The following is a 26,479-nucleotide window of genomic DNA, read 5'->3' as shown; positions in this document are numbered from 1 at the left end:
GTTTGGGCAGGAATTGTTGGCGACATGCCTATTGGTCAACACATGCTTCCATCGCGTCTAAGAGGACCTTCATATCGGCGATTCTGAAGAAGACACTTGACACATCTCCTTGGAGATGTACCACTGAATACACGAAGACAAATGTGGTTTATGCACGACGGAGCCCCAGCACACTTCTCCCGTCGCGTCAGAGATCATCTCAATGAACAGTTCCCTCAGCGATGGATTGGGCGTGGTGGCCCAGTAGCACGGCCACCGAGGTCTCCGGACCTCACTCCATTGGACTTTTATCTGTGGGGTCACTTGAAGTCCGTCGTTTATGCAACGCCCATAAACAATGAAGACGACGTATGGACACGTGTGCAGAATGCATCCCAGATGATTCGAGGAAACTCTGGTGTGTACGAATGAATTCGTGAGTCTTGTGTACGTCGTGCTCGGGCATTTGTGGAGAATGGAGGAACAACCTTAGAGCATCTGTTAAAAAGAAACTTCCCTGTCCTTGTGCTTGGCAATAAAGGAATATTGCTATTATTTTGAAAATGGTGCATTTTCGCTCACATGTTCGTAGGAACATTTTTTCATATTTTTGATCCAGGAACACGCACACGAAGTTTGTAAACATACTTTTGACACACTCTGTATATGTCAGTGCTACCACAAGAGCCCGCTACTGGTTCCTGTGTTAAACAGATGAATCCGGGCACATTCCCTCCGATACCCCGTTTGAGATTAGTTTTACTATTACACTGACATATATCCTACGTTACCCGAGATTTCATACTGATATTCTGTATACATTTCTCTTCTCTCCCACGCGTACGCACATAAATTACGCCGAAAGGAATCAAACGAAAGGTTTTACGCGATAATATGACGTGTGACTCATTTCCCACTATGAGAAGTATTTGCAATTTCATTAAGTCGCAGCCGAGAACCATGTCCTGTGGAGGTTACACTAGATCACTACGACCAGAATGAAATTGGATCGACAGCTTTTTTGTGTGCCTTCCAAAAAAAAAACATCAGATTGGGCCTACATTTCACGGGTTTGTCGCAAAGGACGCGGGAGAATTTTCCAGTGACGTGCGTTTTTAGTTCTGAGAAATGCGATAAATCTCTTTGTGAATTCAAAGTAAAACACGACCGAAATTAAAATTCGCCTTGGAAACTTCAATTCAGGCAATAATTACCTATTTGTAGCTTAAGTGCGTCATGTTTGTGTTGAAATCGAATATATTATTTATTATCTCAGTCTGTACACAAACGTATTTAAAATGTTGTTAAAATTTATATAACACTATAACATCTGTAGTATAAAATATTACAATAAGTTATATTATGTTATATTATGGCGCTTTTATCGTAGTGTGATGTTACATTTATTATGGCGCTTATTAATTATTGCACGACATGTTTCGATGTTTTAGACATCATCTTCAGGTTTATATCGTCGTTTTTATCTTTTTAAAACTATTATATATTTCAATGCAATGCATTTATTGATTTATAGGTATATTTGTAGATTTTTCTGTCTTCAATAATGCTCTTCATGTCTGTAGTTAGACGTTCATTTTCGATTTTGTGTTTTGTGATGTATCCTACGTCTGTTATCGGGTGATGACTATTTGTGACTCCTAATTAAACTCAAATTTAAGCAGTTTTCGAGATGAGACAATTTACGGACATGTTCCCTTTAAGGCACATAAGGGTTCGTTCGACTCTCCTGGGATCTGCGAGTCACTTACAAGGCAACGCGCGTTCTGCCACGTACAGTACCTGGAGAACTCTTCAATAATTACCCAGTCATTGGGCCTATCAGAAGGCAATTATGAACGTGAACCTCTGCCATCAGCCCGCATGTCTTGCATGCGTTCAGACGTGTAGTTCAAGGAACGGTGTATTATTTACATCTGTCAGTGTAATTTAAGGAGTACAGTCTCTCATTATATTGTAGTTAAAGCTTCATCGTACGGCTTCACTTCTGTCGCAGAATTGTACAACATAGTAAAATCGTGGAAATAATTCGTAAGTTGTAGTCCTGTAAAATTCTCGTTAGTGTTCAAGAATCGAGCACCGTCCTCTTCCAATATTGATATTAAGTAACTTTCAGCATTAAATCTACAAACTAAGCGGAAGAAACTAATATTATATACATTATTTATAACAACAGATGAGCTACTTCGGGACAGCCGGTCTCCGGGCCGAGGTTTGAACCCGGGACCTCCCGAATGCGAAGCAGGAGTGTTTGGTGTGTCTGTCTGAAGAGAGGGATTTTGATCCGATGTCCGTCGAGGTCGCGGGACACCCTGAATTCCAGGATTAATGTGCTCACGCCTTCCGAAGCAGGAGTCTTCGGAATCAGATCTCATCACGTTCTTGCAATAAGGTTTAAATTTTCAGTGGCTCCGAGATCTTAGTTCCTCAAGACGAAGCTGCCACATGAAGATATCCAGACATTGTTCTCACCCCTCTGCCAGCTTCCAATCCCCTGTTTCCGCTTTGTCCGCAACGAGGGACCGAACTTCCCTTAGCCGCCGTCTTTTGTCGCCGGAAGACACAAAGAATCCAATTCCGCCTTGCGATTAAGCTTACAAATCGCGTCTTTCCTCATTAATTTCCTTTTTTTGGATGGACTTTCGGATTCTGCCTGCTAACGTAATATATTAAGGCACAATTTGACGGTCCTTGGCCACGCTTATATGTGTCGAACCAGAGACCTCCTATCCCGACCGCCACACTTTCCTTTCTAAGCTTTTCCCAATTCATTATCACCCCATTCCCTGTTACATAACCCATTCAACTAAAGAGAGCGTCGTTAAATAAACTGAGAAACAAATAATACGTTGTGCATAAAGCCTACACAGACGCCTGAGTTACGAGCTCACACATTTGTATTCAAAGAGAACTGACTAGTTGGTGCAAACTGCCAGCCTCCCCGGTGTATGTTCTCGTTCGCTCCTGTCCAATAATAAGTTTCACCCAGTTTCTGCAGGCGAAGATCCCAGACTTTAATTAAACTCTCCCTTCGACTCGTACTACCACGTATTATGTACCCAAGTGCTACGTTGTTTCTAGCTCCGTACTAGAAAAGGGTTCTAACATATCTGAGGAATTCAAGAGCAGACAAATGATCCCACATTACTTTGTTTGTAATAAAATTATGCACCTTGAACTCATCCGTCATGAGCCAGCCTTGCCCGGAGTAGAAGATTGTGTAACGTCTTCCAAGAATAACAAACTATACTTTAGAGTCGTTTATATGATTTATATATGGAAATAAAACACGGGCCAGTAACTAACTCTAACGCGTACCGAAATTACGAAGCTTTAGACGAGATGCCTACTGCACTAAGAAGGACAAACATTGAGGTCGCCCACTTGTAGTAAGCAGCAAATTACATCGGCCGTGCCTTTGATCATGTGGCAGGGACAAGCAGAGTGTCGAACCCGGCTCTACGACCCCCCCGACAGGCAGCAACTTTTGTCATCGCAGTCGCCACACTTCCAGTGGCTTGTGTTCAGAACTAAACTCTCCATCGTGTTCCTTGGGCAAAAGGAAACTTCTGCTACGCGTGGTGGCGAAAATTGAATATTAAATTACGAGGTGCGATCGGAAAGTTTCAAGACTGCGCGTATAAAAACCCGTACACTTATCTCAGGTATTAAATTCATCCATCACCCTCGAAGTAGTTCCCCTGGGAGTGAACTCAACGATCCCAGCGCCGCTGCCAAGCCTGGAAGCATCCCTGGAAATTTTTCTTTGTCAGCCTGTCAAGCACTATCTGCGATTCTGCCTGAATCTCTTCTATCGTCTCAAATCTCCTTCCCTTAAGCTGAATTTTCATCTTTGGGAAGAGGAAGAAGTCACACGGAGCTTAGAAAGGAAGTTGGGGTCGGTTCTTGCAAGATCTTTGAGCTCCTGACAAACAAGAAGTCGATTCTGCTTCTGTTCCTCAGACAGGATGCGTCGCATGTCGAGTTCTTCCTTTAGAATCAGCTGACAGGTCCCATAGCCTATCCCAACAATGTCGCACAAGTCGTTGATGGTACGACGTCGATCTTCGTGAATGGCCTGCCGAATCTTCGTAATATTTTCGGGCGTTGTGCTCGAAGATGGTCGTCCAGAACGCTCGTCATCATCGACAGAGGTTCGGCCATTGTTAAAACGTGAATGCTACACAAAAGTTTGCGGACTCTATAAAAATGCTTGCTTTAGCATTTCATAGGTTTCCGTAGCCGTTTTGGCGAGTCTTTGTCAAAATTTGATGCACACGCCATTCCGAAATCGCAGGAGGGTCGGTGTAATGCACTACCAAAACGCCCGTAACTAAGAAACAAATGCTAATTCGATGATGCCGGCTGGCACACTGTTTCACTATGAATGTAGGCCGCACCTCCTAAAGGCAGAAGCTCGTACTACATCCGGTTCGCCCGCTATTGACACAGTCTCTAAACTTTCCGATCGCACCTCGTATACCATTACTCATTAGTCCTTACTCTACACTGCATGTCATCAGTTCGCAAATTCTTCGACATATCTAATAAGGCGGTAGGACCATAAATACGACGTAGAAGACTCTAAAGACATTATCATCGGTTCTTAGTCCTCGACGTAACGTTTTGTCGCAAGCCTTTACGCTGGAAGGAACATGAATCAGTTCCTGTAATGCAAATATCCTTGTCCCTTCTCATTACTGTCAAACTTAAGAATTTTCATAAGACTGGTCGAGTGTTTTACTGTTTAAAGTAAATACAGATTCGTCGAATCTGCAATGACTACTCTTTATCGATACCAAACGTTGTTGGTGGTCAGGAAGGGACTGTTAACGAAGTGATGAAGGATTGTGAGATCTGAGGTTCTCAGGACGGTGTGGTATTCTAGAATGTGACGTCATGTGTCATAGCACGTGACCACACTGCGCGGCGTCACAACGCAGAAAACGATTGTGGGTTCTAATCTGGGGTTGGTGTTACTCCGAGATTCGAAATTGTTACTTCCGGAATAAAATTCGAAAACGTTGTTACCAGAGGAGAAGTGTCATATTTACTGAGTCGACACAGAAGCCTTCCTTCTGTAGGGAGCAAACGGTCCCAGGGCTTCGACAGGCAGCGGTCAAAGCCTCGCAGAACGGACAGGCGAGCATCGGGCTATCCGCCACAGAATCCGGGTTATTTGTGTGCGTGGTTCTTGCTTACAGAGCAGTTTGAAACAATTTACAGCCTGTTTTTACTCCAGAATTTCCCATTACTAGTGGCTAAATACAGAGCCACAAGACGCATCTTTCGTGGCCATAAACAAGACAGTAATACTGCTATAAACTGTCCCTCGAGCTGATAGCTCTGAATTCTGTAGTTAACTGATACTTAAAACGCAGGGAACATTCTTTCCCTTAATTCAATAAGAATGACACATTCAACGCCATTAGTAGAACGGGAATCACATATCCTGGGTGCTTAGAAAGATCTAATGTTGACCCTGCACGAGCTCATCTGCATACAAGGTCTGTGATGTCTCCTTTTATAGTGCACATTCTTAGTTGTGATGTGGTTAAGACACTAACGCCCGTCGTCATCAGAATAACTGGCGCCACAGAACGGGCTCTCTGACGCATTATAATCCACTCCATCTCGTTTTACTGTGCGACTGATTTAGTGCCCAATAAAACAGGAGCGTGGCAGCGCTGTGGACGTAGCCTGAGCTGCTTTCAGTGTGGCCTGGCATTTTACAACCGGAGAAACAGGATTCTACTGTTACGCCAAATGTCGCGAGGGCGATCAGATCAAGGAGAATGGAATGGGTGGGGTGTCCAGCTCGCACAATTCTGGTCGAAATACTTGGTTTCAGGGTTTCAACGAGATTCTTCTGTCTCAGATAGGGGCCAGTGGGAAGCTTTTGTGGACACGGTGATGAAGCGTCAGAAGGTAGGAATTTTTTGAAGGGCTGAGCGACTGTTGTTAAATAGAAAAGTAGAATTGACAATCAGATTTGCTTGTCCTCTTATGGAGAGGAAGCATTTCCGTAGACTTGATGAAGTCGATTGGAAGAATGAACGAGAAACGAGAAGTCAGCGTGCTGACTGTGGTGTTTGCCGGTAGGAAGGATTTTGAAGGACGCGGGCGTAGTGCGTCTCGCGTTTGTTTTGCAGAACTCGAGAAAGTCTGAGAAGCTTCAGTCAGGGTAAGTGATCTCGTCTGAAATTCCAAGCTCACGAGTTACTTTTCAGTCTGCAGGGCTCACATTGGTTCCGGTAAATGCCCCACGTCGGCCGGGACACAGACCGACAGGAGGCGTGGAATTTTGTGGTGTATTGAGGCTAAGATACACTAGTACGTTGACTGTCGTACGTCTCTGCTCGCCTTCAGCACGTACAGGTAGTAGAAATCCCAAAATCCGTGACAACAGCCTACTCGTCTTACCGAGTCGACCGACAGAAATCGCCGTGCCCGTTCGACAAATTCTCTGCCACAAGCGTCCTTCAGATAGCCTAATAATGAAGGCGCTAACCAAGTGCAGGTCAACAGAGACCGAATTAAATGCGAGAGTTAGCAAAACGCGCTTGTTTGTGAGTTATTAACAAGTGTTTCACGCGTTCCTCCTCGCTCGATTTACAAAAACAGCTTTACCCTGTCGAGGTAGCATCACGAAATGTTCTTCCAAGGTTTTCTCGTGGTGCTAGCTCTGCTGACTGAGCATCGCCAAGAACCCAAAGAAACTTTCACGCTGAAACCCGGCAACTTCACGGAGGCTCTGAATCCGATTTGTGTCTGAAACAAATTAACGTTTTGAAGATTAATGACGGACTTGAACTTGCCGTAATTCTTTCGGAAGCTCAAAACGAAATAATTTTCTTTGTGTTTAGCTGTGAATCGCTGAAGTTCCTTAGATTCCATTTAAAATGTTCTTTCGAACGCCCCCCCCCCCCCGCGACTGAAAAACTGCTTCAGAAGTCGTACACTCGCGTTACACAAACCACTGACATGCCACGTGACTTTACCATTTACAGAACTACTTGGCAGCTGGAGCAATCTTTTTAACTGCTCAGGCATCTGAGGTTTTGTGTGTTATTACTTGTATGGTTAGTTAAGAGACACGAAGCCGGCTAACTGCATTGTTTATTTGCAACTGTCAGAACATGACACAAACCGAAAGACAACGGACACCACTTCCAGAGAAGGCAAACCTTCTTGAGACGCTGACAGTCGCCCTACACGAGACAAATAAAGTTCAGTACGGTGTGCAGGAAACCAGGTACTAGATTCTGTTCTGAGAGCCACTTAATTCCACCCCCAACATTGCGCCCCGTGCCTCGGACCCATTTTAATAGTATTATCCCGTTTACGCGTACTTTTCCTTTAGGTTTCCGAACTAAAATTCACTTTTGGGTATTTCATCAACTCGTGCGTGCTACGTGCACTTGAAGAACGGGTACGTGTTAATTTACAATGATATTTCAGTCCATTACCATTGTATTATTTTCAACTAGTACTCTAGAAAGTTTTCGTGTCCTTAATAGCGTAGCTTTTTACAGAATTTTAAGACCCTACATTACTGGATTCTTCCTTAAATGATCTGCAGTTGCATGGGATCACACGAAGTTGACATTGTGACCCGAATTTCAAGCGGTCGCTGTTTCAGATGTCGGATGCATGTGGATGTTCTGCCATTTGCAAGGGCGAAGCTTTGATCGCCGGTCTGCACGGCTGTAGTGGACAGTTCACAGAATGAAATGGCAACTGAAAACTCATTTTGGTACGCAAAGCCGCGAGCAGGAACCACGATCCCCGGCACCACCCGGACATTTGACACGCTGACGGAACTTCCTTGGTCCCAGAGCTTGCCTGAATTTGTTCCGAATGCAGCAGAGCGCGGTGTAGTGTTGGCATCCTTGGAAGGAGGATAATTAGAGTTGCCTCACAAACAGGACGACGTTTCGTGACGAAACAGCTGTGTCGGGACTGGCCCTTCTCTTCCTAGGAGAGGCCCTATCCACAGGATGTTGTAGATCTTAAATAGATTTGTACCATATTATATTTCGTTCCTGTGACGAGAAAATTAACAAAACTGTACTTCATGCAGAACAGGGTTTATGAAGAAACCACGCAGACAGAATTATGAACATCAAATAGAACATTTAAACGAAAACAGCTGTATTTTTTGCAGAAGAAACAAGCCACAGGCTCGTACAGTATTAGGCTGTCGTTCTTATCAATGGGAAGGTTCGAACCCCCGACTGTGCGATCTAAGTTTTTGACAAACAGAAAAAAAAAGTCCCGTGCAAACTTGATTTGGGAAAATAAATCACCGCTTGTGGCCTTTGGGAGGACTCGTGTGTAATGAGCCAATACAACGCCAACTATCATTAGCCCGGTGTTGGGATTTCATACTCTGCAGCTGTCTCCTTGTCTCTCGCCCTCTTTAATCTGCCTTCACCCTGGCCTACGACAGCTCGTATGCTTCTAAATTTTCAAAACTCCGGTGGTTTTGCCTCTCATCCTCCGTAATGGATTGAGTGTATTCGAGCACACCGTTCGGGGGGTGAGGGGTGTTTTGACCTGAGAGGGAGAGAGAGGACGTGACAGGTGAAAGGAGAAAGTTATATGTCGAGTCGCTTCACCGACCTATGAGGGAGGCACGTGTGGTGCAGAAGAGTTTGGTGGGGCAACGTGATGGGTACAGATCATTCGGAAGACCCAGGCATGGATCGGAGTGGTACTTCAACCCGTAAAATAGACCTTGAAGGAACAGGAAGTGGACTTCATTCGGTTGATTTCACCTCTGGATCTAATAAAATTAGAGTAATTTCAGGACCAGTTTGGCGACTGTCACGTTCTCAAGAACTCTGCGTCGTGGAATTAGTTGGTTAAATATTTGACTTAGGTCTAGTATTACTACTGCTTAAGTGGACCTGCACTTTGATGTTCCACCGCCTTAAGAAAACAGTTACCAGTTTACGAGGCTGTTCCATTGATCTTCCGCGCTCTCGTGGTGTAGAAGAGGCCTGGCTTTAATAGAGATGTGTGTAATTAGGTGCTAAACCGCAGTCTGAAGCCCGGACTTTACGACGCGACAGACAAAAATGACGGGGACTAAGATGACTTGAAACCGCATTGGGGTGATGGTTATCTGCGTCGACAGACTTTCCGTGGTAAAGCTGACAGGTTTCTGGTGGTAAGAAACAGCTGACTCAAGATTACGACGAAACCTGGTCCGACTTCATAAGTATCTTTTCAGCGCTCTTTGACAGAGTCAGAGCCACAATCGTGTCATTTGAAATACTCACCATCATTGCAATCTAATTGATGTTATACAACACAAGAAGTTAGAACATCGACGTCAACAAAGCAACTCACTGAACGCCAAACAATTTCTGGAGTGGATAACAGGATCTTGTGGCATGTCGTAAGATTGATTCAGGCCGTGCTCATGTGTGGAGCTTTGAAACTAATCTGGGAATAAATTGAATCACTGCAGACTACACACAGCTACTCTAGGCATCGAATTTCCACTCACCCCAAGGGGCCTCCCTGATGTGAATATTTAAAATTTATTATGCTGGCTTCTGTTTGAAATACAGCCCACAACAGAGACCACTTAAGGGGCGATGTATGCGGGCCAAGTTGACGGAACACTCTCGTCTGCCTTTGGTAAAACAACGACAAATGATGAACCAAATGATGGCCAGTGGGAAGCTTAAGAAACAGCAAACCTCGTTAGTCCAGCATAACGTGCCTGCAAATTCATTTGCTTCTACATTTGTGTCCATAATTTATCGGTCGATCCGCAGAATTTTTCACTGAGCTTCCGAGCATCAGCCTTTGCGTGTTTATTTGTTCTAACCGCAGTTCCACTCACTGCCTGGTGTCTTTCCAACGGGACACACTGCAGAACTTGTTTATTAACTTCGCACTTTTAACGTAAATCGGAATGTCAGGTCCTTGTTCTAGTTATTGTTACTGATATCGCACCGTCCTGGTGGGATGACGACGAAATTCATAGCACTGAGGCACAGTCTAATTTTAAAATCAAACAAATTGTATAGCCTGCGCAAAAAAACAAACACGATCAGTAGTTCGCAATCTTCAGCAGAGACACGAGACGTCACATTCTTAATCGTATTTATCTATTTATCGACAAAATGTCGGAAAAAGCTCCAATGATAGTCAGCTAGCTCCAGAGTTATTCTTGGAAAGCTGATAGTGTCTCAGCTGTTTTAGAATTTTTTCCAATGTGATGTGACGTTCTCACCGCGGTGAAGATGCCGATGTTTATATTCTGCGTTGTGACGCCTTGTCGACTGCCATCATCAGAGTTGAAGTATTGTGCTAACAAACCAATCAACCACCAGTGACAGAATATTTAACTGAGCGCAACACACAACGGCCCTTTCTTTGTTAAAACATTCCTCGCATGTGAAACGCATGGCTGGAATTGCACGGCAGTCGAGGAATAAGTTAAGTGGTTGTCTGGGCCAAAAAGGTTTCCTTGACAGGGAAACAGAGAAGGGGACTGCGTCGAGAGACAGCCAATTTGAAAGTGAGCTCAGCCGGCACAGTTCGGTCGATTTGGTCGCCTTGAGAATCAGTAATCAGTACCCCCGGTTAATCGTTGGTGCCTCCAGACGCCTCTTGGTAGGCACAAGCGGTTTCCAGTTTCCGAGCTAAGGTGTTCACCGCATTAAGTAACTTTGAGTCGAAGGAAGGAGCCAATCACGAGCAGTCTTAACGCTGCATTTCCACCAAACCTGATAAAGGTGTGTCTTCTTGGTCGTCTGCGTATCAGGGGTCACCCCATGGTACCGAGCTGATACGACCCTTTGTACTGGCCTCTCCGAGACGTTGACAGCAATTCTCAAATCGCGCAGACAACGTTCAAGTCTGCCGAGGGATGTTTCCAGATAACAGACAAGAGGCGACTCAGCAGAGTCCCGCTGATTCTGGGTCGGAACCCGATTTGCTCGTCACACAACAGCCCGTGCTCGTTCCCTTCCTGGGGACCCTAGTGAGTTAGGTCTTCGCGATCAGCTTTCAACCACAAGAGGTCAACGTGGGTGGTCCTTTCCCGGTTTCAGAGCTGGCGAGAAGCGTTGAGAAAGCTATCGTGCGTTCCGGTAGACCCTGTTCAGAATACCGTTTAGGCCTTGCCAACCTCGAGTCCCTTGATGCCTTGATGGCCTGTAGGACCTCCGAGGGACTGATTAATTTCCGTTCCCTTGCTGGAGCACGCTCGTACGCGCGCACCGTCTCATTAACGACTCAGTAACTCCCTGTTCTGATTGGTCATTCTCTGACTGAGTCTGAGCCTCAAGATTATCGGCCAGGGCACAAGCGTTAACAATTTCATGTCGTAAAAAACTGTATGTCACACAGGACTTCGGACTTCAAATAAGAATTAAATTATTTTAAGGAAAGTATGGGTGTGAAACCTGGGATATTTAAAAAATGTTTGTTTTAAGCCTAAAGAGAAGAGACAGCTCAAAGTAGTAGGCGTAAATGGGCAGATAATATTTCAACGGATAGTGTGGAAGTGGCGTTTTAGTATGTAGATTGGATTCATATGGCTCAAGATAAAGATCAGTGGAAGGCCTTACAACACGGTAATTAACCTTCGAGTAAAAAATGGAGGAGGGGGGATTTCTTGGCTACCTTAATGTACTATTAACTTATCAACAAGTTATCTGTTTCATGGAGTTAGGTCCTTTGGAGACGGGCACGTATAAGATCCGAAAGTGAATGGTAGCTAACATTTAAAGGTACAGAGTTCGTCGTGCGGGGGCGAAGTCCTCATGTTACCCCTCTTAACCGTGTTAGCCCGGCCAACACTTTGAAAATAGACAAATCTTACTTTCATGTGGAATCATTACTGCATACACTTCAACACAGCAGAACCGACAATACAAAATGCACCCGAAGCCACCTTCAGCCAGCCAGACGCTCGCCGCCGGCGTAAACTTCAGCTAGCTGGCTAACAACGCCTGGCAGCTGATGTTGTCAGTCGAAACGTCCTGTGGATTCGCACACGTAAGTAGATGCTGACGGTCAGGAGAAACATCGACGTATTCACGGCCTCGAGGATCTAAAATTCCGAAGATGGCCGTCTTCTGGTTTGTTGTGCCGTGTAGTGTGGTAGAAGTCCGCCGACGTCTTATAGGTCCTTGCTGCCTCAATCATCATGGTAAACGTCTACGGCGCAACAACCCAGAAGACAGCCATCTTCAGACTCACCGCAGTGAAAACCTCAAATCCTACATCTCACATCCAATTTACTTGTACTTTTCTGTGCGTTTGTTTGTAAGTCAATTTGTTTACTAGCATCTGACAGATTTTCTGTTTCATTTCCTTTTTGGTGGGGGGAGGGGGCGATAGCACAGATTTAACTGAATTAAATATCGTAAAGTGTAATGATAAGAACCAAAGCTGCTTTCGTACTGAGGTCAATGAACACACAAAAACGGTGTCTGCAGAGCATTCACATTTGTAAGATACGTCTGTCTCCTGCTGACACGGGGCGGTCTATGGAAGGGACTAGCATGGAAAAAAGGGAAATTACTACGAGGTCCAAAGGTCGTGTGTTTCGAGAAGAAGTCGGTTCATTAGCCGTATGGGAACAAGAAAGTAAGAAGCAACGTGTCTGACCGTTCCTGCATAATTCTGTAGGACACAGCGGACGTGGAACTCTAAAGGTACAATTTGGCTGAACGAGACAGAGACAAGCGACCGAGGCAGGCGACAGAGTTACGAGACCGAGACTGGTCGCTTCCTGTCTGCTCTCTGTACAATCGTATGAAGTACAATTACGAGCGCGAGACAGAGACAAAGCACAGGAGACCGCTCTCGGACCAGTAGTGTCTCGCGACGGGCTCAGGCAGCACGTCAGTACGTAACCAAACTGCTTATGATTCAATCTGAAATAACTCCTGAAATTATCTTCTTCTGATGATAAATGATTCTTTATTAACAGACAGAAAGATCCTTCTTCACGTCTGGTTTTCAATATTGAACTCATGGGTTTTCTTTGTTTCTTTCGCAACAAATAACACAGCAACTCATCTTCTTCTTCGAGTAACCTTTTTAGAAGCATTTTTGTACTCATTTTTCACAGAATATGTGCACGTGTGTCTCAACTAAACAAAGAAAACAAACACTTTGCCGCATGTCTCGGTCGTCACCTCAAAAGTGTGTGGCGACAAGCTGCGATGTGTCTGTCGCCTGCCTCGGTCGCTTGTCTCTGTCGCGTGCAGCCAAATTGTACCTGAAGGGAACAGCAGACATCATGGCTCTCGAAAACGAAAGCAGAATATTTGGACCCCAACGAGAAGAATTGACGGGGAAATTTAAGAAAGTGCGACGGGGGGGGGGGGGGGGGGACAAAATATTGGCACTCAAACCTCTTGAGAGATGTCAGTTGAAGTGGAAAGACGGGGGGGGGGGGTCCTGGGGTGTTTCAGAATGGCGGCCAGTTACTTAGACTGCCTCCCTAAATTTTTACGTACAATGGCGAGAATTAATTAATAGTTACGTCATACGAGCTCGATATTACAGTTTTATTTTCGTGACTCTAAACGAGGCGGATGTCTCTAATTTCATTTTGATTCGATATATCTTCCTTGTGTGTTAGTTCCTTTAACAATTATGCGGTAATTACGACCTTCGACACACATGATATTCTGAAATACAACTTATTTTATTATGGAGGCATGTTTCGGCACAATTTTACCATCCTCAGGCCACTCTTGTATGCTAAGGACTGAGCAAACATTAAAATTGTTACATTAGCTGAATTGTGGTTAAAACATCAGTTCTATGTGGAGTTAGAGGTAACAGAGTTTAAAATGAGGTCGTATGTGACTATTGGTACAAGAGACCCGTCCATTACATTACTTTTTACAATCTTCTAAAAGTCATGAATTGCGTAATGGAGGTTGTGCTTACAGTATCATGAAGTAGAGATGAAGTTTGCAAAATCGCTATGTTAAATGTTGAAAAAAGATGAACCGGAATATGTTGAAGTGTAGACATGTTTGTGATTTTAGTTGGTCTCATTCAAGACCGACCTGAGGATGGTACCGGTCTACCTAAACATATCGCCATAGTTAAAAGAACTTATTTCACGTGCGTTGAAGGTCACATAAAAATGCTTACACTTCATTTCCTCTGACTTGGCGTTCAAGAGGTCAGATCGTCCACTGGTTGGCCTGGGACGGACGAACAAACCACACTTGTCCTACCTGGCATTTATGTGAACGAATGTGAACTTAAAGGCTCTATGGAGGAGTCCTTCTTGAGAAACTGATGGTTGCTCATTACCGTGTTGACAAGAGTCCACCTGTGGCCATCCTGAGCCAGATTAATCCATTTATTACACTGCCATCTACGCTAAGGTTTTCTGGGTAGTGAGTGGTCTCTTGTCTTCAAGTTCTCCAAAAAGAATTTTGGGTACTTGTGGGTTATCGGGACACATCGCTTTAAAAATAGGTTAGGTTAGGTTAATGTGTGTTAATATTTTAATATTTTCCGTCAAATCACAATTTTAATAAGATAATAAAATATAAAATATTTAAAATATCATTTCACGTTCCGCATCGCATGATCCAATTTGTAAATCGATCATTCGATGCGGAACGTGAAATGATATTTTAAATATTTTATTATCTTATTAAAATTGTGATTTGACGGAAAATATTAAAATATTAACCTAATTCACAATATGACGCAAATATACTACCTTAATGTGTGTTGATAAATGACTTGTACTTGAAAGTTATTATATTTTATTTCAATAAATGACAACTAACCTAACCTATTTTTGAAGCGATGTGTCCCGATAACCCACAAGTACCGAATTTTGTAAGCATCTGTCAACTCCTCACGTGCTCTACATGTCCTACCCATCCAATACTTGGAACATCTGATATTATCCTGGTACATTTTTTATTCCTTCCTACGAACACGAATTCGTGGGATTATAAATCATAACTTGTTACAGAGTCGCTGTAAAATTGATTAATATATTTTGGTATTTCTTTCGCTACAAAAATAAAATTGTATTAAAGATGTAACTACACTATTTCGCACACCATGTTACTCTACGGTACAATAGCAAATAAGAATGCAAGGCAAATCATCTCCACCAGCTCTGTTTTAACGCCGGTATTGGTGGGTCCTCGTACAAGGATGTTCAAGTGGACAGTGACAAGGCGAGACAGATGCAATGTCTAGGGAAAAGGTTGTTCGTATTTTCAGTCCCCGGGAGATTAACCCAAATACCAGCCGCCTTGTTGTCAGAATGAGAAAAGGGGACACCCCCACCCCAGGATGAACAGTTTTAAAACATTACGTGTCGTATTAGTTTCCTTGCTACGATGATTTATGACGTCTCGCCATGCATAAGCTGCATCTTCCAGGCCCTGTCACTGAAACAGCGACTCGGGAGAATTAATATCGTGTCCAGTGGGTTCTGACCCTCTTAAACTGACAGCCACGTCTTGGATCTTCGCGTCACATCGCTTCCTCCTAACAGAGCGTCATCACTGCGCTTTCAAATCAAATGGGGCTAGAGATATGGAGAGTTTATTAAAGCTGTCCCACTATACGCCATGTAGGCGCTTGGGGTGACCTCGGCACTAGATGGGGGTGAGTGGTCAGAATCACGCCCTGGCCGGCTTTACCCCCGGGAAAGGACCCCGGTACCCATTGGATAGGAGGCTGGGTGGGTCTCAAAACCGATCTGGACGCAGAGGCTAGAGGAAAAATTCTCTGCCCCCGTCGGGGATCGAACCCCGTCCCCGGCTCATATGGAGAGTTTATTAGAGTTCTGTAGTGACCGACTCTTTATAATATTTAACGACGCTGATTCAGCGGTCTCTCGCAAGGGAAGAAAGATCCCGGATTGACCGTGCTTGAGAACGTGGTCCTGAAGAGAAAGAGAGACGAATTGGCTGGAGGCTGGACAAGACTCAATTAGGAGGAGCGCCATATTTTGTACTCCAGAAAAAAATCAGGGAGGATGAGATGGCGACATGAGAAATGGGTACAGAATTTTGTTTGAAAAGTCTGAAAGGAAGAGATTACTCTCGAAAGACATTGGCGCGGGTGAGATGGTCATCGTAGGGAAATAGGCTTTAGGGTGTGGGCTGGTTTCATCTGCCTCTGGTAAGGGATCTTGCAAACACGGAGAATCATGGCAGAGGTTCTTGAGAAATCAGACGAAACTGATTCAGTGCAGCTTTTAATGTGAGGGACGCAGTATGATTGAAGGTCATTCTAAAGGATATTGACGACGTTTCGGGGACTGGTTCTGTCTCTGTAGAAACCGTTTTGTCCCCTTTGGACTTTGCTCAAAATCTTGGCCAAAACTATGACTGAATGTCAGTAACGGAGTGATCGAAGTTACCAGAATCCGTCAACACAAGTTACATTTCTCTGGAAATGTGCGCATGTTTGAACAAATGAAGGCGCACTGCGTAGTCGAGACATGGCGGTGTACAACAGAAACAGTAAGCCTGCCACGGAACGCGTAAATTAAGACGTAAGTATTAAACAAACGTACGACGGCACGCGCACCTAATTCAGGCGTGAGGCTTCTGTATAGGCAAACTGGCACAGTTTGGAAACCGGTCTCATTTACCTGAATAACCAACGCCAGGATCGAAGGGCTTACTGTGCTCGCCACGAACCCAGATGAACTGGCCTGGGCGGGAACCCGGGTCCGATGAGAAGCCGACGACTAACCACCTGAGCTACTGCGCCTGGTTCAGCCGATAGCAATCGAACGTTTACGACGGGCCATTCTTTTTTCGCAAAGATTCGTAGTTAAATAATTCATTGCAGATGACTGGCATCAGGGCATGTTGCAAACAGATCAGGCTTAATTCGGGCTGAAATAAGAAGGACATCCGGGTCAGGTGAGGCACGGGCAGCTTATCTGAAGACAAACTTGGGGATCAGGACAAATTCTCTTCGGGCTGCACCAGGCGAAATCCTAAAATTTCGGCCCGTGCATACCTCAGATTAGCCCTGTGTAAGAAATGAGTCTTAGCGTAACAGACCAGACTCCCTCTTCCGTCAAAAGAAGAAAATGAAAGAACTGAGTAAAAGTAAAGGACCTTTCGCGGTGTCGCATAATTTTCTGGAAATAACAGAAACCTATTTTTAATCACTAAACGTACTTTTAGAAAATAATTTTAAAAAAAGCGGATGCAGGTTTTGTAGATTAAGGCAGTAATATATAAACATCTTACTATTATTTTGTGAGAAAATATGGCTGACTTCTGAGATGCAGCACCATGTAGTCTAGCAGAAGTTTGCTGACGTTTCAGTGGTGCTTGCTGCCTCCATCATCAGAGCGATGAGTAACGTGTACCAAACTACAAGCTACACGGTGCTACAACCCAGAAAACAGCCATCTACATATTCACCACCACGAGGATCTCAGATCCAAATTATTTTATCAGTAACTCTGTTTTCGTTAAAATGTGAAAGTCGGTAAAATAGCGTTCTGTAGAAATAAGGAAAATGCAATGCAGAGGTAAGCTAGCTAACTAGCTAACTAACTTACTAGATGGCTTACCGAACCCGAAGGTTCATCACCGAATTAACCAAACCCCTCCACCGGACCCTGTCCTGGGCCAACAAAATCCAGTCTCCTTCGACTCGTATCTCCCATAGATCCCGCCTGAGATTATCCTTCCATCTACGTCTAGGTCTCCCCAGCGGTCTCTTCCCCTCAGGCTTCCCAACCAATACCCGGTGCACACCTCGTGTCCCATCCATGCGCGCTACATGCCCAGCCCATCTCATTCTTCTCGACTTAATCACCCTGACAATATTAGGGGAGCAGTACAGATTTTTAAGCTCGTCATTGTGCAGTTTTCTCCACGCCCCATCGTCTTCCCTCTTAGGCCCAAATATCCTCCTCAACACCCGATTCTCAAACACCTGCAATCTGTGTTCCTACCTCTGAGTGAGAGACCATGTTTCGCACCCAAACAAAACAACAGGCAAGATTATTGTTTTGTATACTTTAATCTTCAGGCTCTTAGAAATTAGACGGGAAGACAAAATATTTTGGACTGAGAAGTAGCAAGCATTTCCGGAATTTAATCTCTTCCTAACTTCCTCATAAGTGTCATTTTCATTTGTTATTGTTTTCCCCAGATATTTGAACTTTGTAACCCTTTCAAAGGATTTATTAGCCACCCTAAGATAATTTTGCCCGCCTGTCTTCTGATGACGAGATACTAACATGTACTTAGTTTTTTCTGAATTTACTTCCAGCCCCACCTGTCTACCAGCCTCTAGTAAAACTTCTGCGTTCCTCTTTATTGTATTTATATCGTCCCCCAATAAATTAACATCATCAGCATATGCCAATAGCTGATGTGTCCCATTCAATTGCAAACCCTCCTGCCTACCTTGGACCTTCCTGATGGCGTATTCTAGCGCAAAGTTAAAGAGCAAGGGAGACAAAGCATCTCCTTGTTTCAGACCGTTCTTGATGGAAAATGACTCAGATACATATTTACCTACTCAAATTTTGCTACAGGTTTCATTTAAGCACATTTTTATTAGGCCCACTAGCTTCTTTAATGCAGAGGTAAGGTAGTTTTCAAATAGTGACACGGAGTCGCGCACTTCACAGAATCAAAGGCACACAGGTTCGGAGCCGCTTAGGTTAACGCCTCGGCTGCCGTAAGGAATAACTCATGTGCCGCTGTTGCACCGTCATCGCTGTTCTGAAGACGTCTCATTTTCCGCCAAGGAACCGAATGGGTTGCTGTGTAATGTCCCGCCGCCTCTGCTGTCTTGTCACGTCGTGTATAGGGTAAGAAAACAGAGCAAAGGAGGAAATGTTATTACAGACTTCAGAATAAGGTTCTCAGAGTTACACCTCATAATATCACACACATTTCGTCCTTTTGTGCAAGACGAAGGCGGTGGTGGAAAGGCTGCTTCCTCGTTCAAGCACGCGAAACTTCAAAACGTGTCGCTCATCGACGATATTCTACGACCATGCGTTCATACAGTTGCAACGTTAATTCTGATTTATTTCAGACACAGATCTGAATTGTAAAATGTCACCACAGCTAAAGACTGCTTTAAAATAATTCTGCTTTAACAACATGAAATCTCAAAACCACTAAGTATACGAGGTGCGATCGGAAAGTTTCAAGACTGCGCCTATAAAAACCCGTACACTTATCTCAGGTATTAAATTCATCCATCACCCTCGAAGTAGTTCCCCTGGGAGTGAACACAACGATCCCAGCGCCGCTGCCAAGCCTGGAAGCATCCCTGGAAATCTTTCTTTGTCCGCCTGTCAAGCACCATCTGCGATTCTGCCTGAATCTCTTCTATCGTCTCAAATCTCCTTCCCTTTAGCTGAATTTTGATCTTTGGGAAGAGGAAGAAGTCACACGGCGAATAAGGAGGTTGCGGGATGACGGCCATGGTGTTTGAGGCCAAAAACGGCCGAACTTTGAGGGCGGTGTGCGCTGGCGCGTTGTCATGATGCGTCGCATGTGGAGTTCTTCCTTTAGAATCAGCTGACAGGTCCCATAGCCTATCCCAACAATGTCGCACAAGTTGCTTTAGCATTCCATAGGTTTCCGTAGCCGTTTTGGCAAGTCTTTGGCAAAATTTCATGCACACGCCATTCCGAAATCGCAGGAGGGTCGGTGTAATGCACTACCAAAACGCCCGTAACTAAGAAACAAATGCTAATTCGATGATGCCGGCTGGCACACTGATTCACTATGAATGTAGGCCGCACCCCCTAAAGGCAGAAGCTCGTACTACATCCGGTTCGCCCTCTATTGACACAGTCTGTAAACTTTCCGATCGCACCTCGTAGTCTAATGGGATCATGAAAGACGCTGGCAACTTCTGAAATTTTATCTTCGTTCAGAATAAGAAAAAAAATTCTGCCCGTTGTCTATAACTGACACGAACAAATGTGGAACACTGTTGTGGAGACAACCCGACAAGATGGGATTTTGTCGAATTGATTGAGATGTTTCCCAACGACGGACTATTCCACACTCCTACCGCACTCGGGTCTAACATGTAATAAGGTAGTCAGACAAAAGATACGCCATTTTAATTAAGCCATTCCATTTTTTTGTTTCAGGTAAGCGTGACACCCGTCATTGAACTCCCCGGATTTCTGCGCAGTGCAGGTTGGTGCAGCGTCCGAATTAACGTCACCAAAGTAAGTAAGTATATCTGGTAGAAGTCTGTCGACGTTTCAGAGTTGCTTGCTGCCTCCTTCATCGGAACTACTAGTCCTCACAGAGGCCACTGGCTGTGGCGTCTTCAGCAGTTATTTCGGTGGGCGTCTGTTGTTCTCCGCTGTCAGAGCTTGTTAAGGCTAATGCATCTGTAATTGCTGCTCTCGATGAAGCACACAATAACTAATTACGTCCACGTATAGCGACGATGCATATAATTTGTTTCTGAAATCCGCTGCAACATTTTCGAAATTGTTTGGAAACCTTCAAGTTAAACGGACTGTAATACGATATACGAGGTGCGATCGGAAAGTTTCTAGACTGTGTCAATAGAGGGCGAACCGGATGTAGTACGAGCTTCTGCCGCTAGGGGGTGCGGCCTACATTCATAGTGAAACAGTGTGCCAGCCGGCATCATCGAATTAGCATTTGTTTCTTAGTTACGGGCGTTTTGGTAGTGCATTACACCGACCCTCCTGCGATTTCGGAATGGCGTGTGCATAAAATTTTGCCAAAGACTCGCCAAAACGGCTACGGAAACCTATGAAATGCTAAAGCAAGCATTTGGGGAGTCCGCAAAACTTTTGTGTGGCATTCACGTTTTAAAAATGGCCGAACCTCTGTCGATGATGACGAGCGTTCTGGACGACCATCTTCGAGCACAACGCCCGAAAATGTTACGAAGATCGACGTCGTACCATCAACGACTTGTGCGACATTGTTGGGATAGGCTATGGGACCTGTCAGCTGATTCTAAAGGAAGAACTCCACATGCGACGCATCATGACAACGCGCCAGCGCACACCGCCCTCAAAGTTCGGCAGTTTTTGGCCTCAAACACCATGGCCGTCATCCCGCAACCTCCTTATTCGCCGTGTGACTTCTTCCTCTTCCCAAAGATGAAAATTCAGCTTAAGGGAAGGAGATTTGAGACGATAGAAGAGATTCAGGCAGAATCGCAGATGGTGCTTGACAGGCGGACAAAGAAAGATTTCCAGGGATGCTTCCAGGCTTGGCAGCGGCGCTGGGATCGTTGTGTTCACTCCCAGGGGAACTACTTCGAGGGTGATGGATGAATTTAATACCTGAGATAAGTGTACGGGTTTTTATAGGCGCAGTCTTGAAACTTTCCGATCGCACCTCGTATCTCCGCATGAAGGGGAAAACCCAGGCCCTGTGAGTGTCTCCAAAATGGCGTTCCATATCTCCACGTGCTCCTCTGCCGATAGCCTCAGTTGCAGCCAAACTTCAAAAACTGACTCGCAGCCATTCCACCAGGCCGTCAGCATTCCGCCACATGTAAGACTCTACTAAGGAAATTGTTCTAGAAGCAAATGCCTGTCATCACACTACAGCGCAAAGTCATTCTATTAACGTCGTTAACAAATCTTTTGAAGTTGTCATATGTCGCATCGTCGGCAGACGCCAGCACTTCGGAGAAGCTCAGTGTCTCCGCCTTCAAGGCTTGAGACGGTGCCAAAACCCAGAAGGACGACATCATCACCCTTCCCGCTGTGAGAACCTCATTTGAAAATGCGTCAGAGCTCAAACATCTGACAACACAGGATCTGAAGTTCTCGCCGCGGCGGGTCTTCTGGGTTGCAGCGTCTTACCGACGTTTCAGAGGTCACTGCTGCCTCCATCATCAGTGCGATGAGTGCCTTGGTCTTCCGCGCGGTGTCTTCTCTAGACATATCTCACAGCTCCGATGCCCATGTAATCCTTCTTGACTTGATCACTGCAACGGTATTTGGTTAACACAAGGCCTGCAAAGAACGTGCAGATTTCTCTGGCACCCGTTGCCTCCTCTCTCACGGGTTTCTTCCTCGGCACTACCAATCCTTGTTACTTCCTCGAACCTCACATGTACGAAAGAGCATGGGAAGATGTTCTGTTGGCGTTCTGCAGGCCTCTTCCTTAATACGATGTGTGTGCGGGAACACTTAGTTAATTTAATTAACACAATTTTAAATGAAATGCCGTTAAAATGTTGTGCTCTTTAATTAACCCCACTCGTATGATCGGTGGATCATTGTTCAGCCACGTACCGCCTCGTGGATCTATCTGTATGACTAAATGTGGTTTCAGCAAAGGAAACCCCCGTGAGTCTCGAAAGCGGGAACCCATTTACGGCGCACTGCTTTTAATGATTCGCAAACACGGACGCGAGGAGGTTAGACCGGCAAAGCTGAAACCGATGTTAACAAAGACGGCATTCACGAGTCGACTGGCTTGGCTCTTGTCTCCGCTCCGTCTTGGCAGACCTTCTGGCTTTCATAATGCACACGTTAATGCGAGAAACGGTAGGTTTAATTCAGTTCCAGGCCCGTGAACGACCATCATTTCAGCGAACAGGGGGCTTTAGTACAGCCTGAACCAAAAGGCCTGGAGCAAACTACGGGGCAGTCGTGACTGTCCATCTGTATAGTTTAGCTCCGAAAACCACTGAACGGATTTTGGAAATATGTTTTGGAGTTCATACCGTACGTTCACGAAAACAAATTTCGTTTTGACCTTTTCAATCCAGTGCAACGCCGGCTTTGTACGAAGCTCAGATAAAACTTCAGAGCTCACTTTACAAATATCCTAAATCAAACTACTAATTAAAGATCTTCGCGTGCGCTTGGTATAAACGCACGGACGTCGTTTCAAATACGTCGATGTTATTCTTCTGGGTTATGAGCCGGGATAGCTCAGTCAGTATAGTGACTAGCTACGGGCTGGACGACCGGGGTTCGATCCCCGATGGGGGCAGAGGATTTTTTTTCTCTAGCCTCTGCGTCCAGACCGGCTCTGGGGCCCACCCAGCCTCCTCTACAATGGGTACCGGGGTCCTTTCCCGGGGGTAAAGCCGGCCGGGGCGTGATGCTGACCACTCACCCCCATCTAGTGCCGAGGTCAAGGAAGAGAGGAGCTATACCTCCACTCACCCCAAACGCCTACATGGCGTATAGTGGGACAAAATTTACTTTTATTCTTCTGGGTTGTAACCATGAACAATATGTGACGCTCATTTCTGCACGCCGGACGTAAGATGAAGTAAAGGAACGCATTGATATAAAAGTTATGAAAAAAGGCATTCAACAACGCGCGAACTATTTAATCACCCTTAAGCCACGAAGTCTACAGACGCCCTCAGCTGTAATATCCTGCACAATACACTCATTTGTCAGTACGTGTACGTCGAGTCATGGATTTTAAACGTGAGCCCTTCTAGAAACGCCTTGCACGACGTGAAATGTTTGTACGGCGGAAAATAAGGTTTAGTGACGAGAGAGCGAGTGCTTGTGACAGCTACTAGGTGCAGTTTTTGATGTAGAGATCTAAAATTCTGGCGAAAATCGGGAGAAATGAATAATTCTTAATCTAGCAAGTTCCATCGACCGGGGGGGGGGGGGGCATACGAAAAGCGGGAGAGAGGGAAATAAACTAAGGAAGTAGGAATTTAAAAAGGAAGGAGACAGAGAACGAAAGCAAGGCTGGATGGACAGGAAGTCCTGTCTCGCGTACTTTTGTTAACGTGACAGGACCGTGTGTCTGTGTTGCTTTAACCCAGTGCGCCAAGCAGGTGGCATTCTCATGCTACCTGGGCGTCCACAGTTCTTCCGAGCTCTCGACTCCAACGAGAAAATCACACGTAAGTCGGCAGAACTCGGAATTATTCTGTAAACGTTTTTATTATTCCCGCGGGACGAAGTTGCATTAGGCGAGCGACGAGTCAACGTACGCGCCTCGTTCTTCTTCTGAATCTTCAGTTCATTTTATGGCTAATAAACAGCAGACATACCAATGCGACTGGAGGATCTCATTATTTCTCGTGTTGCTACAAATCTAACGGGCAGTGAAGATATTACATCCTTTTATGACTTTATAGCAGCACGTTCCTATATTTGGTTGAGTACACTCCGTAACGATAAATACGTTAAGTAAACATTTCGAAGCTGAATGTGGCACGCGGTGAACGGCTTAAGATTTATCTGTTTTGGCTTCGTACAAAATAATTATGTGTTACATGTGACACGGTGGTCTAGCGGTTAGAACGCTGGCCTTGTAATCCTGGGGTCTCGGGTTCGATTCCCGGCGGTGCCCGAATTTATAACTTGTGTTGGGCAAGGCCGTGGTCTAGGCAACACGGAGTTTTCCTCCGTGGCATCCCAACAATTACTCCACTCACACACAGAAGAAGGCAATGGCAAACCACTTCTGGATCATCTGCCAAGAACGTATATGAACAGGTCACAGTCCGAGAAAAGGATTGAAGGATGCTGTTCATATGGACCTATCGTCAGACACAACACTAAATAATAATAAGATGAGGTGGTCTAGCGGTTAGAACGCTGGCCTTGTAATCCTGGGGTCTCGGGTTCGATTCCCGGCGGTGCCCGAATTTATAACTTGTGTTGGGCAAGGCCGTGGTCTAGGCAACACGGAGTTTTCCTCCGTGGCATCCCAACAATTACTCCACTCACACACAGAAGAAGGCAATGGCAAACCACTTCTGGATCATCTGCCAAGAACGTATATGAGCAGGTCACAGTCCGAGAAAAGGATGGAAGGATCCTGTTCATATGGACCTGTCGTCAGACAGAACACAAAATAAATAAAAATAAATAAACATGTGACCGACAGGCAGATTAATTAGTTTCTCTGGTTTGTTGATAGACCTGTAGACTCGAAGGAACGACGTCACGCATTGCCGCGTGTTCGTACGTGCAGAGTGGGGAGGATAGCGCGTAGTAACAACAGGAAACTTCAAAACAAAACGAAAATGAAAAAGAAAGAATTGTCTAGAACGATATCATGATGATAAGTGATCGTCAAATGGGGAAGAGTTCCTAGGCCACGGAGCTTGAGACAGGAACCGCAGTGCATTTCAGCGTCAGGTCACGAACTGAGACTGAGGCATGAGGGTATGGGAGGATGCGACCCTGGCCTAATTTAAGGCACATCCTACAATCACTTTGGAGGAACAGAGGAAAACCTCGGTCAGAATAGCCGGCGTCAGGGCCGAGGAAAATGTTGTATTACCCTGTGCTGTATACCGCTAAAATGTGTTCATGGAAATACCTCCTAACCACAAATCGAAAAGCGGAGAAAATTAAATATTTTATTCTCATCTCTGCGTTCTACAAGAAGAAAATACACTGAAAACTTTGAATTCGTTTGACGTCAGCCACGCGTTGTCCGAAACTTGTTCACGGGAAATTTTTCTTCTAAACCTCGTATCACGAAGGAATCAGAACTCTTATGTTTGGTGGGGAAGTTTTGTAGAAAGGAATCAAAAGTTTTCAAAACTTTATTTAGATTTAGAATGATCAATATTGTCCCGATTATGGTCTTACGCCCATTACTTTCTGTACGGGCGAAACGAAAAACAGCATTGGACATTTCGACACAATTTGTGTAATCACTAAACACGGAAAACCTAAAAACATCCGGACACGCACATTTTATATCTCATCTTGAACGACTGTACACGCGTCTACGTACGCGAGGAAAAGTAACGATACGCTTTACTGTTCTTCAGTTTTATGATTTCTAACAACGAATCCCACGTCTATGCTAACAATAAAAAAGTGGTTAATGCCTTTGAATTACTCCAACGCAATTATAATTCGGCGTTGTTTTTCTTGAATTTTCTTTGCTTTAAAACTGCGAAAGGGCTTTCAAATAGCGGCGGGCGGGCTGTGGACTGAGCAGAACAAGTTACAGGGTACATCATTTAAACTTTCCGGAGGTACAAGGTTCGAATCCGAACCAGGGCGCAGGCTACCATGACTTCAGTTTTCATTATCTTAGCCAAGTCTATCCACGCACATATCGGGACATCGAGTATATGAGCGCTGGGTCGTCGTCTCATTCAGTTCGGCGTTAACCTCTACAGTTGATACAGAGTCACGGTTACGGAATGACTTTGATCGGGATACGAGGAGAGTGGGGCCGCAAAGTACAAATTGTCATGGCCGTCTCTTTTATATACACCCTTTTCCTTCCTGTAATTCTAACGCAGACTGCCGTAGCTGGTGGGGACTTCAACCTCGCACTCTTCCTGCATTCAAGTACGCCGACAGAGAACTTGTCGTCTGCATTATTCCCGTTCGCAGAAGGAACTAGCGACGTGCATGTCTGCTTCATTTCTATCCCAAAATAGGAGCGTTCCATTCATTTTCTTACGAACTCTTCTTTGTAATCTTCCATTTACGAATACTTACCACTTACATATATTTTACTCTGGCGTTATCTGCTGAAAG

General features: G+C 44.9%; 1 long non-coding RNA gene across 2 annotated transcripts in view; it reads left to right on the top strand.

The window, feature by feature from the left end:
- Positions 1 to 20,734, top strand: part of LOC110832272 (uncharacterized) — an 80,288-nt gene extending 59,554 nt beyond the window's left edge. The window contains exon 6 of one of the 2 annotated variants that reach the window (XR_015535192.1): positions 20,129 to 20,734. This is a non-coding gene — a long non-coding RNA (uncharacterized LOC110832272). Of the gene's footprint in view, positions 1 to 2,173; positions 3,741 to 20,128 lie in introns of those variants that run through there. The other variant, XR_015535193.1, reaches the window with a different exon arrangement.
- The last annotated feature ends 5,745 nt before the right edge of the window (positions 20,735 to 26,479 follow it).

The sequence above is a fragment of the Zootermopsis nevadensis genome, unplaced genomic scaffold (genome assembly GCF_977971745.1).
Source record: "Zootermopsis nevadensis isolate Lab colony 2312 unplaced genomic scaffold, Znev_1.0 Znev_ptg000014l, whole genome shotgun sequence".
In the NCBI taxonomy this organism is placed as follows: domain Eukaryota; kingdom Metazoa; phylum Arthropoda; class Insecta; order Blattodea; family Termopsidae; genus Zootermopsis; species Zootermopsis nevadensis.
Note: the sequence above shows the minus strand (reverse complement) of the source record. Positions and strands in the feature narration are given on the sequence as shown.